The following is a 12,440-nucleotide window of genomic DNA, read 5'->3' as shown; positions in this document are numbered from 1 at the left end:
AAATTGGAGAAAAGTCATGGGCAAAACTTTAGTGAGGGTGAGGGAGAACAGAGTGGAGGAAACATCACCAGTGTCCTTCAGAACTGGAAAATGCTGGTCTCAGCCAGAAATCTCAGTGCTTTTAAACTGTTAAGGAAAGTCTTTGTGATACGTCTAACATTAGCCAGAAGACCACACTTGCTTTTCCGAATGCTCACCTCATTTGTTCAGTGTTATTCAAGAGGTCTAAGCTGTGGTTTATGCTGTCATTTTAAAAGCAGTTCTGTAGACATTTGCTAGGTAGTTTATGGAAGGAGACACCGAGAAAGGACTTTCGCAGCTGCCCTGGGTTAGATAAGAAACCAGAAGCTAAGTCAACTTTAGAAACCAGATATTCAGACACCACGCCTTAGTTCCTAAACCACGCTCCCATTTAATAGACCCAGGGTGGCTTTTACCAGGATGGAACTGTAATTGGATCCATGAATGAAAGCATTGGAGGACGCTATCAGCCTTACACGTTTATCTTTCATCTCGAAATCTCACAAAGCTTTATTAAACCATTCAAAAAGGAAGTGTTATTGTTCCCATGGACCTCGCTCTCCCCAAAAGATAGCTCAAGTGGATTTATCAGGTGGCTAAATGGGAATAGAAAGAGGTTAAGTTTAATTCAGGGGAAGAAGCTCTCCTCGTGTACACAGACTCTTTTGTAATGACGGTGGTAAAATGGTCTCCTTGTCAAAGGACTTATTTCTTATAAAGTCTTTCAAACAAATTTAGAAAATAAGAAGTAATTCACAGCAGAAACCACCAGCTATGCTGAAGAAGCAGAGAGGGAATTTTCATTCTTGGAATGCTAGGCTATGGAGGAGTTAAGATGTCTCAGACTATAATAGCTATGCTAACTGAGGACTGTATTTGTGTGAAGTGAAAATAAGAGATAAATTGGATGGGAAGTTTAGGGACAGTGATTTAGGCTGAAAATATGGAATTTCTCAATACATTGAAATGCAGTCATTTTGCACTTAGGAAGTTCAGTGTGTACATGAAATCTATTATGTTTTGTCAGGTGGTAGATTGTTGGCTTTTTTATTACGTCAGAGAAACTGAACAATGTACATAATAATGGCTTCGATTATTTACATTTATTTTTGTGCCCAATCATAAAGGAAATTGCACACAGACCCTTTTAATTGGACCATTTAATAAAGTGTATAATTAAACCACTGTTGGGGGGACTCTTCTTTATTACTACAATACAGTAAATAATTCTCTTTATTGATACAACTTGTTATTTCCAGGATCTCATAAGGATATTTTAGCTTTTCCTATAGAGAAATCAAAAAAGAACAGAGATATCTTTATCTAAAATTTTAACTTATCAAAACTTGTGTCTGTCTAGAAATCAGCCTGGGAATACAGGAGCAGTGACATTTCCTCTCCCACCCCGTTCTTGCTGACGCACCCTGTCCCATTTTCAACAATGACAATGGTGAGAGGTCTAAGACATTTCTCCCCATTTTGAATTCTCAAATAAGCTCAGCTCAGAGTTTTGTAGGATACAGTATTAGCTTACTAAATGATACCAACAATAGCCATAACTTCACGCAGAGATATTTTTAGAGAAAGAAAAATAATTAATGGCTTTCCTCCATAGGAAAAAAAAATACTTATCCCTCCTAAACACCAGTTTTTGTTTTAAATATTTATTTTAAGCTACATATGAGGTATGAAAAAGAGGGGTCAACAGGACTAATTCACTTTCTTGGTGACTGATGATGTGGATGGAAAAGAAGAGGCCACAAAAAACAGACTGAAGCCTTCCTTTATCTCATTCTAAGTCTGCCCACGGCCGAGGATACAACACAAAGCCTTTGGTCAGCCCCAATTATTTAGTTTCCTGACACACAAGTCATTTTGTTGAGTTGTATTACATGGCACCCCTAAAACATTTGAACCTGAACACAATCTCAGCCACATTTGTCTGGGTTTCACAGGCATCCGTTTCTCTTGCACAGAGTTCCCACCCTGCTGCCCTCCGACTCTCCATGTGTCAGAGACATCTGCCAGCATGTCAGAACAGCATCACATTCAACTTCTTCTTAGCTATAGCTCTACACATTTAGTGACACCACCAGCAAGATGTCTACAAACACTGTGGTTCCCTACAAACTGAATGAGTACCTGTGTATGCTGCCTCCGATGTTCTTCCTTCCCTCGGTTCTCTCTATATCCTACAGCTGCAGCTCTGGTGTCCTTTATCATATAAACAGTCTTTTACCCTAAGAGCTCATCCCTCCAACACTGTAGCATACAGCCATCTCCAGACCTGGGCATGAAGTGACGTCTTTGCTTGGAGACACTCCATAAAAGAGATTTTCCATTTTCTCACTAAACTGAACTTTCCCAAGCAGAGATTAATTAGCAATTTCTTTTAAGGTTGTGTTCCTAGAGTTTTGGAGTATAAAATCTAAATGTATGGAAAAGCCAATCACATACATAAAAACAAATATAAATTAAAACATTTCATAAATTTGGCAATGAGAAAGCTAAAAATTAATACACTGGGCTGATAATTTATTATTATCATTAATAAATATATTAATGATAAACAGGGCATAAGACTGTCTTTTGTGTGTGTGTGTGTGTGAAGAGGTCTTTGATACTCTCTAACTTGTTCTTAGATATGGTGTTGCTCACCGAAACTGGAGCTCACAGACTGGCTAGTCTATCAGGCTAGCAAGTAAATGAACTCCTCCTATCTCCATCCAGTCCCCAGCTTTGGGATTACAGAAGTGTGTCACTAAACCAGGCCTTTCACCTAAGTGCTGACGTTCCAAACTGAGACTTTCATGATTGCACAGTAAGCACTTTGCCCATTAAGCAATCATTCCAGCCCAGAAACGCATAATTTTTGAGACAGGTACATGACCATGGAAGAGCTGTGTTGACTTCTAAAAGTCACCACATTGATTTAGAAACAGCACATGACAGGACTGTTGAGACTCCTGACATAGTGTATGTGTGTGTCTGTGTGCGTGTGCATGTATATGTGTGTGTCAGAATGTGTGCGTGTGTGTGAGTGTGTGTGTAAGTGTGTGTGTTTGTGTGTGTGTGTCTGTGTGTGTGTCAGAGTGTGAGTGTGTGTGTGTGCTGTTTGTGAAGCTCTACAGGATAAGGTAGGCGGCCAGTCTCAAGAACACTGTTCACCTCATTTGAAACAAGTTCTCCTATTGGTGTGAAACAGGGTAGGCTGGACAATGAAACCAAGGGATACTCCTGGGTCTGGCTCCCCTGAACAGGGATAAAAATTGGTTCACCATTATATTATGCTTTTTGCTTGCATGTAGGCATGGGACACGGGTCTCTCCAAAACTTTAAATCTCAATAGACATTTGTCTGCTTTTCTTCAATGAAAGAGAAAAACAGAAAATAAATTCCCTCCAATAATTTATCTATGATCTAACATACAGAGAGATCTTTCCTCTTTGAAAAAAATAATTCCTTCACCAAATCAATGTGGCTATTCTGTGAATTAAAAAAAAAAACAAGTTATTGAAATTTCTCCTTCTTTTGGACCTTCCTCCTCAATATTTAAATATGGTCATCTCTAACATTTTACGTCTCAATCTGTCTCTCCCCCTCTATTGTGTGTTTATCTTCTTTAAAAGAAAGCGCTATCAAATGACTATATTTGCTAACTGTACGTGATTCTTCAGACAACCCTTATTTCCTCATATGTAGATCATTCAACTGAGTTAACAGTGTTACCTGTGAATGTTCTGGCCTTGATTTCTGAGCATTATCAGAAAGGGTAGTTGGAACCTCAATGCTGGCTGACAGCACCTCTCAGGTTCCTGGGCTCTCTGATCCTTGGTGCTGGCCCATAGCATCTCTCAAGCTCCTAGGATTCATGCCTGTGCTTCTTTTCCCAGCTTCTGTTTTTCTCCTCCAACTTGAGTGATATAATGTAAAAGTTCAACATAAAATTGTAAACTTCAAGAGATTTTCCCCAGCTTTTTTGATATAATTTACATAGCAAAGTGATCACACAAATGTATAGAGCTTTATCCACACTGATGTGTGATTTAACCCTGAAGGCATTACCACAGACACAGCAGCTGAGCCCACTGCCATTCTTAGAAATCTCCCCACTTTTCTTTTCAACATCCCTTTATCCATTCTGTCCTTCTCCCTCAAGGAAAGCTCCAGTAGATTTCCAGATCAACTACTTCCTATATTTGTGCCTCAGTTCTCATTCATTACAGTTCACTTTTATTATTTTATTGCTTCTTAGAGCAAGATTTCACTCAAAAGTCTCCTGTGGACAGTCCGTTAGTCAGCTGTTTTCCATTTCATAGCAATCTCTTATCAACTCACCTGCTCAGGAGTCATGATTATTCTCACTTAGGTTTCAGCTGCTATTGCATAAGCTTTGAGAAAGTCTTTACTTGCTCATTTATTTGTTTTGTTTTGTTTTGTTCTTTGTTTTGTTTTGTTTTTTGTAGCTCAAGCTAGTCAAATTTACGATCTGCCTGCCTCACCAGGTCTGGGATTCTGTATCCCACACCTGGGTCTGAATACAAGTCTTTTAATAGACATAGGCCTTCACTCTCGTTGGTGGGTGAATGCCTAGATCATGTGTCTAGATCAAACTGGTAGATACATGCTTATCTTTGGGAGTATGTATTGCATTACAAAGTAACTGGATCGTTTTTCACTCTGATCAGATATGAGTGCCTCCCCCACCGCACAAGAACTAAGGTGAACCTTTATAGTTTATAGGTTACCTACACAATTGATATGCAATGATGTGTTGTTATATAGATTTTTTTAATGGCTGATGTTAAGGGGAATTTTTTCATATGAATATTTTCTATCCAACTAAACATTTGCCTCATGTCTGCTATAATTTCATTCTATAATTTACAGAATTGATGATAGTTTTTATACTTTGTATTTTGAGAGATTTTACTAAGTTCTGGATAGAGACCCTGCATTAGGTAGACCTTTGCAAATATTTTTTTGACTTACATTTTGACCTCAGGCTTACATTTTAATTCTCTTAATGGTCACTTTATAAGAACAAAAGTTTTTCATTTGATTGTCAATCTTAGAAATTATCGATACTTAATTTCACAGAAGCACAACTTCAGCAATTTATTATTAATAATTAAGATCGTAACAATCTCTTACTAGCAGGTCTGGTTGGACTACAACTTCCTATATGGACTATGCGGACATCAAACGCACAGTGCTCTACCTCCCTTTGCCTCTTGAGTGCCAGGATTAAAAGCTTTGATGCCAGTATGCTCAGCTAAAGATTATGGGTTTGGTGAGGCATGTTAAAAAATACACACAAGACAATCACCCATTGTTTAGTAGGCCTACAAGCTAGATGCAACACAAAGGATGCTTTGGATGCAGAATCCACATACGTGATGATCCCATAAGTTTCATCAGTCTTAGTATCAACTCTGCACAAACCTGTTCTGTGTGGAATTCTCTCCCTGCTGCACTTCAGAACTACCTTCCAATCTGCACCAAGGTTTCAAGGATGGACTAAATTGCTCAAGCCCCCTAACTAACACAAACACGGATTACCTGGTCAGAAGACAACAGGCACAGATAAATGAAGTAGGGAAAATTGAAGTACCCTGTAGAAGGCAGATAATAACACAATTATGCCAGCTGGTTTTGAAAACACCAGGTCTTTCACTAAGGAGAAGGCTGACTTCTACTTTTCAGATGTATATTCATGTTTAACTCCCTCCTCTTTGTTATTTTTTACAAAGGCTTTTCAAAATGATATAATTTATATAATAATAATAATATATTGATAATTAAGACAAGGTGATTTATCCCATTTATTTATCCATTCACTAACCATGTGTGCATATGTACAGGTGTGTATACAAGTGTAGGTCATGTATATGTTCACCTGTGTGGAGGCCAGAAGTCACCTTGGAGTGTTATTGCTTGTGAGACACCCAATTCGTTTTTGAAAGACAGGTCTCTCTTTGGAACCCATGGCTAGCTAAATTTGCTAGTCCGACTGGCCATCAAGTCCCAGAAACATACCTGTGCCATTTCCTCAGCATCTGGATAATAAGCATGCACCACCATGCTTTGCATTTATACGTTGGTTTGGGATTGCACTCCGGTCCTCATGACAGCAATGGTGAACTTTCCATTAACTGAAATGCCTTCTCTATCTCATGTATTGTTAAAAACAGCCTCTGAGATAAGTCCCTAAAAGACACAGTGCTGACGATCATATTTATTATTCAGTCTTTAAGAATTTATATTTCAGAAATTATTTCTTCTTCTTAACATCGCCCCGCCTTCTTTCCTACAAAACATACTCAAAAGTGATGAACCAAAGGCTCAAAATACTTTGTAGGAGAAGGAGAAAAGTGTGACAATTGGCAAGACAAAAATGAACAAGTAGAGGGCAGGAAGCGCATAATCACCAGCAGACTTGAGGTGGAAACTAGAAACTAAGTTTCATCAATTTAAAAAAATATAACTATGTTCCATTTTTTAAAAAAAGTCAAATAAAACGATGAATTTCAAATAGCTCTTTTAGTTAGGTCTCAATAATGAAGTATTTATAGGAAATCAGCCACTAAAGGCCTATTACACATGTTAAACACAGTTTGTATAATTGTCTGATACCTATTTTAACATGGCCAGTGAAGTAAAGGCAATGGTTGGTGTCCCATGACATCACCGAGGAACCATGCATGCCCAGGGACTCAGAATGCTGTAGCCACCTCTGGGGACTTGCTGCGAGTCTGGCAGGAACATTAGCTGATCATGCTGCTTCAGCCTGACAGCTTCAGATTTTTAACAGAGGGAAAAGGGGGGACTAATGGACGTGAATAAGCTTAAAAGCCAGGGCTTATCAACTGCTGTAAACAGCGGAATCCTGAGAGCTAATAGAGGTACTTCTGAAAATGTAAAAAGCCAATAGCTACATTTTTCAGGCAACTAATAATTTCAATCTGCTCTTCCTCATCTGTCGTTTCCCCAGCGGCCAATACATCTACCTGCTCCTTTTCCCTCTTTCTTTTCCTCTGGTAAAATATTCCCATCAGCATTGATTAACACAAAAGAGTCTCCTTACATAGCATTCCTCTTGGTAGAGAGAAGTAACACAAAAATCTTATGAAAAGACAACTCAAAAAAATGAATGAAGCAAATCGAATTATCATCATGGCCTTATTTCTCACCGTTTTCTGATTTGCTAACAGGAACACACATGATATGGTTTGTAATTGCCATATTACTGAGTGATGGCTAGAATTATTTATCATCGTATTGAACCTGAGGCACATAACAGTTTACATGTACATTTCAAAGAGTTTGAAAATATGATTATCTGTTTTGCCTCACAAATATTTCCAAGTATTATACTACTGCATTTCTGCATAGAGGGTTCTATCCTAGAGTTTTGTGGAATATATTTGTTTTTGACGTGGCAGCAGTTCAAGAACCACAGCATTGTCCTGTTTATTTTTACTAGAGGGTGGAATACATTTAGTGTATTTATTTCATTATATGTATCTACCTTTAAATTTTTAACTGTAGCATCTATCTTTTTGAAAGAAGAGGATAGGGAGGGAGGACAAACCATTAGAATACTGTCGGGTAAGCATCTTCAGTACAGGGCCTGATGACACAGAGGTGTTTGAAATGCATGGTGGGCCCCTCTCACACTGAGAAGCTATATTCTCTCAACGTGTTTTATCCGATCTTTGTGGGGGTTGAGAAGGTATCAGTATTAATTTCCTCCTTTGCAAGATACACAACATCATTTACTAGGGTAATGAGACACTTAACAAACTGTTATGCTCCAGTGATCTAGCTGTCTACCAAGGCAATCTGTGTGACAGTTCACACTGCTGTTCAGAGTGACTGAGCCCAGGAGCGTGGACAGGACCTACAAACTGGGCGACTGTTTGGGGAGCTAGGGAGGATGTTGAATGGTAATCTCTGAGCATGTTTATACAGTTGTATGTGTGTGTATACATAAGTATATGTATAGTAAGTAATATAATAAGTAATTCAATATAGATTCTAAATCTTGTTCCAATATTTCTATGACATGGAAAATTCCGTTACCTCTAAAGTTCTCATTTTAGCAACTGAGAAATGAACTTTTACATTTACATTTTCTTCTTTCAAATGACCTGTAATCCCAGTCTGCTTAGAGTTGGTCTATGGGGCATTTTAGGGGTTAATGTTGAATAACTATAGTTTTTTAAAAAAATAGCTTTTCTCCAGAACAGTTAAGATAGGTTTTATAGTATGAATGCCACGAGTTTATACCAGTATTTTACACTTTCAAACAAGATAGACTCATCTAATGCAAGTCTTGTAGACACTGTGGATACGTGCCATCAATTCCAAGATAATCTCTAACATTGCTATACATCTTTGCTTTGTTCATTAGATCTAGTTTTGACTTATGGCAAGTTTAGCTAGAATTTCCTGGTTGTGGTGAGACCTAAAATTTCTTTAATTTCCAAAATTCATGGTGATTAGTGTTAAACACATTATGGTAAACACTGAACGTGTGGGTTGTTACTATTTCTGATGATTCAACTTCAAAAATCTTAAGTCTTTGTCCATATTCTGAAATATACCAGGGTAATACACATTAAGAAATGATTCACAGAACCCAGTAGGCATTCCAGCAAATGTCACCTGCCAATGTATCAAAGTGAGGCATTGTTTTGCCTTCTTCAGAAATGGACTTCAAAATATTCTTACACCATCATAGCATTTTAGATTTCTGCATGGCTACATCCACATATACAGTCGTGGTAGACTCAAATACAAGCCAACAAATCATACTTGTGAAGACCGTGTCTTTGTATAATTCCTTTCCCCTAGACACAAGTGATCTGGCTTGCTTGATGGGTTACATTAGGCAAGATTTGTCCCACTGTGATAAGATTTCTTAGAAAGCTTGATGTCTCTACCAGTAAGGTTGGAAGAGCCACCATGGTAAAGAACTGTGTTGAGTTTAGTTACTGGAGGATACTACAGGAACTTATAAGGATGTGCAATAACAGACAGAAAAAATTTTTTGCAGCCATAAAGAATTGAACTCTGCCCAAACAGAACAGTCTCCAGAGGCAGATTATTCCCTGACATATATCAAGAGAATGTGGTACAGTCACAGGCTTGAATGGACATTGAAAGTCTTTGCAAAGACTTTTAGAGTATGGTATTTGAGGCACAGGCTTAAGAAAAACCTGATACTGGACTTGAAATTAATATATCATCAAATTCTCCCCGTGGCATGGTTATATTTCATGGCTATATTTTGATTGAATGTGGAAAGAAACTGATATAGCATTTTGCCCCAGACTGAATTATTTTCCCTCTAGGAACTATAGAACCAATAACCTGGCTGGACTTGCACTGATCAGAGAAGAACACTTCCAACTTGACTGAGAATAGAGGTGGGAGATAAGGTCTCAAACCAAATTCTCAACCCCTGCAGGTCAGGAGGTTAAAAATATAGATTTAAAGAAATAAAATCGGTGGCTAGGCTAAAAGGAAAGGTGATGAATATTCAAGACTTTTCTGAGAATGAGCAGAGATTTTTCTGGGAATTTGGGCACCTACTCTTTCTTTCTTTTTTTTGTTGAGTTGTCACCGTTCCAACTGTCAACTGTCACAGCAGTGAGGAGGATAGTATTTAGTGTACAGGTGGGATTACATTGAGATCAGAGGTTGCCTGGCATCACTCTGGCAGCAGTCATTGACCTGACTAGATCCAACCAGAAAACATGAAGATGTACTGTGGTTTCATTGGCATACTGACCTTAGAGTTAAACACAGTCAAAGTGATGAGAATGGCTGTGAACCAGGGAGTTTTCAGATAACAGAACGATGGAAATTCAACTCAGTGCCAGAATTTTAAATTAAAATGAAGTGCTATGGAGAAAGATGCAATGTGTTAATTTGTCTTAAACAGAACTGAAATCCACCCTGTTCTTGTCTTAAATCTATAATCTGTTACCCCTAACAATTCACTTCCATTAAGATTACTGATTGAACCTTTCCTGCTTTTACAATATCTAGTTACTATGGGGAAAATGCTATTTTTAAGTTGTTTGTTTCCTTGTTTGTTTGTTTGTATTTTGTTTTTTATGCTATTTATTTATTTATTTATTTATTTTCTGCATGGGATTGTCCTAAGCCCTCTAAGTGCATGTGACAGTAGTGGCATTTGGTCTATTTGAGAGACTGCTAACAGTGGGAGCAAGATCTATCCCTAAGGCTTTGGCTTGCTCTTGGGAACCTATTCCCCATACTGGCTTGCCTTGCCCAGCTGAAATACAAGGGGAGGTGCTTAGTTATATGGCAACTTGATATGCCAGGCTTTGCTGATACCCATGGGAGGCTTGCCCCTTTCTGAACAGAAACAGAGGAGGAGTGGATTTTGGGGGGGGGGTAGAGGAGGGAATGGGAGGAGAGGAGGGAAGGTAAACTGTGGTTGGGATATCAAATTAATTAATTAAAAAAGTTTATTTGCTTTAAAGGAGGGAATTTATGTTTCAAGTGTATATTCACAGCGTGTTGAGATATTGTTTATATGTGTATATTCACAGCATGTTCAGATATTATGTTTATATGTGTATATTCACAGTGTGTTGAGATATTATGTTTGTATGTGTATATTCACAGCATGTTGAGATATTATGTTTTAGTATTTATCTATGTATTTAGTCTACATTTATATGGGGTATGAGTTGGTTACTGTGCACAGAAATCAGGATACAGGTGATGTTTAAACAAGAAAGCAGCGTCATCTTGTCCTATCTCTTTCTACCATGTGAGGTACAGAGACCAAATTCAGGTCTCAGGCCCCTTGGTAGTTACGTTTCCCCACATAGCAACCACACTGAGCCATAAAACATGGTTTTTATGTGCCCATCTGCCTTGCATTACTGGGAGTGTGTGTGTATACTTGTGTGGTCAGTGTGCCACATGCTCTAAATAATTGAATTCCCAAGCAAACAATAGAGGTGACTCTCCTGTTTCTCTTTGGTCAAGTTCCTTCAACTTGGAGTGATTTTTAGTAAAATTTACTGCTAGAGAAACAAGAGCAAAGAAGGGTTTATATTATTGTCATAAAGTGATGTCTTCTATGCCAATGTGACCAGCTTAGTGTAGAGAGCTCTGATTGCTCTGAGAACCATGCTGCAAACAAGAACACACATTTTTACACAGATATATCTGAGATTCACATGATACAGGCCTCTTGAGTATTATGAAAAAGGATGAGGATAAATCCACAGCACACTAGAGGCAATGATCAAGAGTTGAGTCTTTGAAAATAACTTCCTAGGATCGAGTTCTAAATCTTTTACATTCTACATGTGATCTTGGCTAACTTACAGTCTGCCTATGGATCACAGAAACCACCAAGAAGTATAAATATAACACATGCTCAGAGCAAGGCTCTCTGCCTCCCATCCCTCAACAGCTCTGTGTCACCATCAGTCTAGACAAAGTCTTTCCTCTTCACACTAAAGCGGATCATTAAATGTCCATCCCAATAAAATAGAGAACAGTGCATGGTGAAGGCTTTGGCTATTAGATTTTATTTTAAGTTTCTTACTTGCTTTTGGCATTGAAACTGGACAACCAAATCAAAACATTCAATTAAAATAGGTATATCTCACAGAGATCTGCCTGCCTCTGCCTCACTAGTGCTGGGATTAAAGGCGTGCACCACCAACCTGGTCTACAAGAGCTAGTTCCAGGACAGGATCCAAAGCTACAGAGAAACCCTGTCTCGAAAAACCAAAAAAAAAAAAAAAAAAAAAAAAAAAAGTATATCTCAAACATTTTCACATGAGATAGGACTTAATAATATTTCTCTTTCCTAGTTAGCACTTTTCTCACTGGGTAACAAATGGTGATGTGTATTGATTATTGTGATGGTTGACTAATTTCTGAAATATAAAAGGGTATCTGTTTTAAATTGTTCCTTCTGGTTTCATCAGATGATTTTATTTCTGCCCCTCCTGAGACTATTTCCCTAAAATTGGAATAGTAATAATGATCATTATTAAGTTCTAGGTTGTAAAACCTCTTCACCAGGCAAATAAATAAATAAATATACAAAAACCAAATAAAAACTAAAGTATAGAGAAAAGTAAGAAATTTCTATGTTCATAAGAAGCAGCAGAATCTTAATAGTGAAAAAAAATCCCACCTTAATGTATGTAAATCTTAAATGTTTCTCAAATTAGATTTTTTTGCTGTCAGAATGTATATATTTATAGGTAGTGGGAATATTAGTGTATATAGGATTCCCAGCTTTTAAAATGTCTGTGTATATTTTATTTAAACATGCCCATGTTTTTATTGGTATTTGTGTGTATAAATTCATAAAATCCAGAAATATAGATGTACATAGATCCTTGTCATGA

Source organism: Chionomys nivalis, chromosome 20 (genome assembly GCF_950005125.1).
Source record: "Chionomys nivalis chromosome 20, mChiNiv1.1, whole genome shotgun sequence".
NCBI classification, from domain to species: Eukaryota; Metazoa; Chordata; class Mammalia; order Rodentia; family Cricetidae; genus Chionomys; species Chionomys nivalis.
This window is presented reverse-complemented; position numbering follows the sequence as displayed.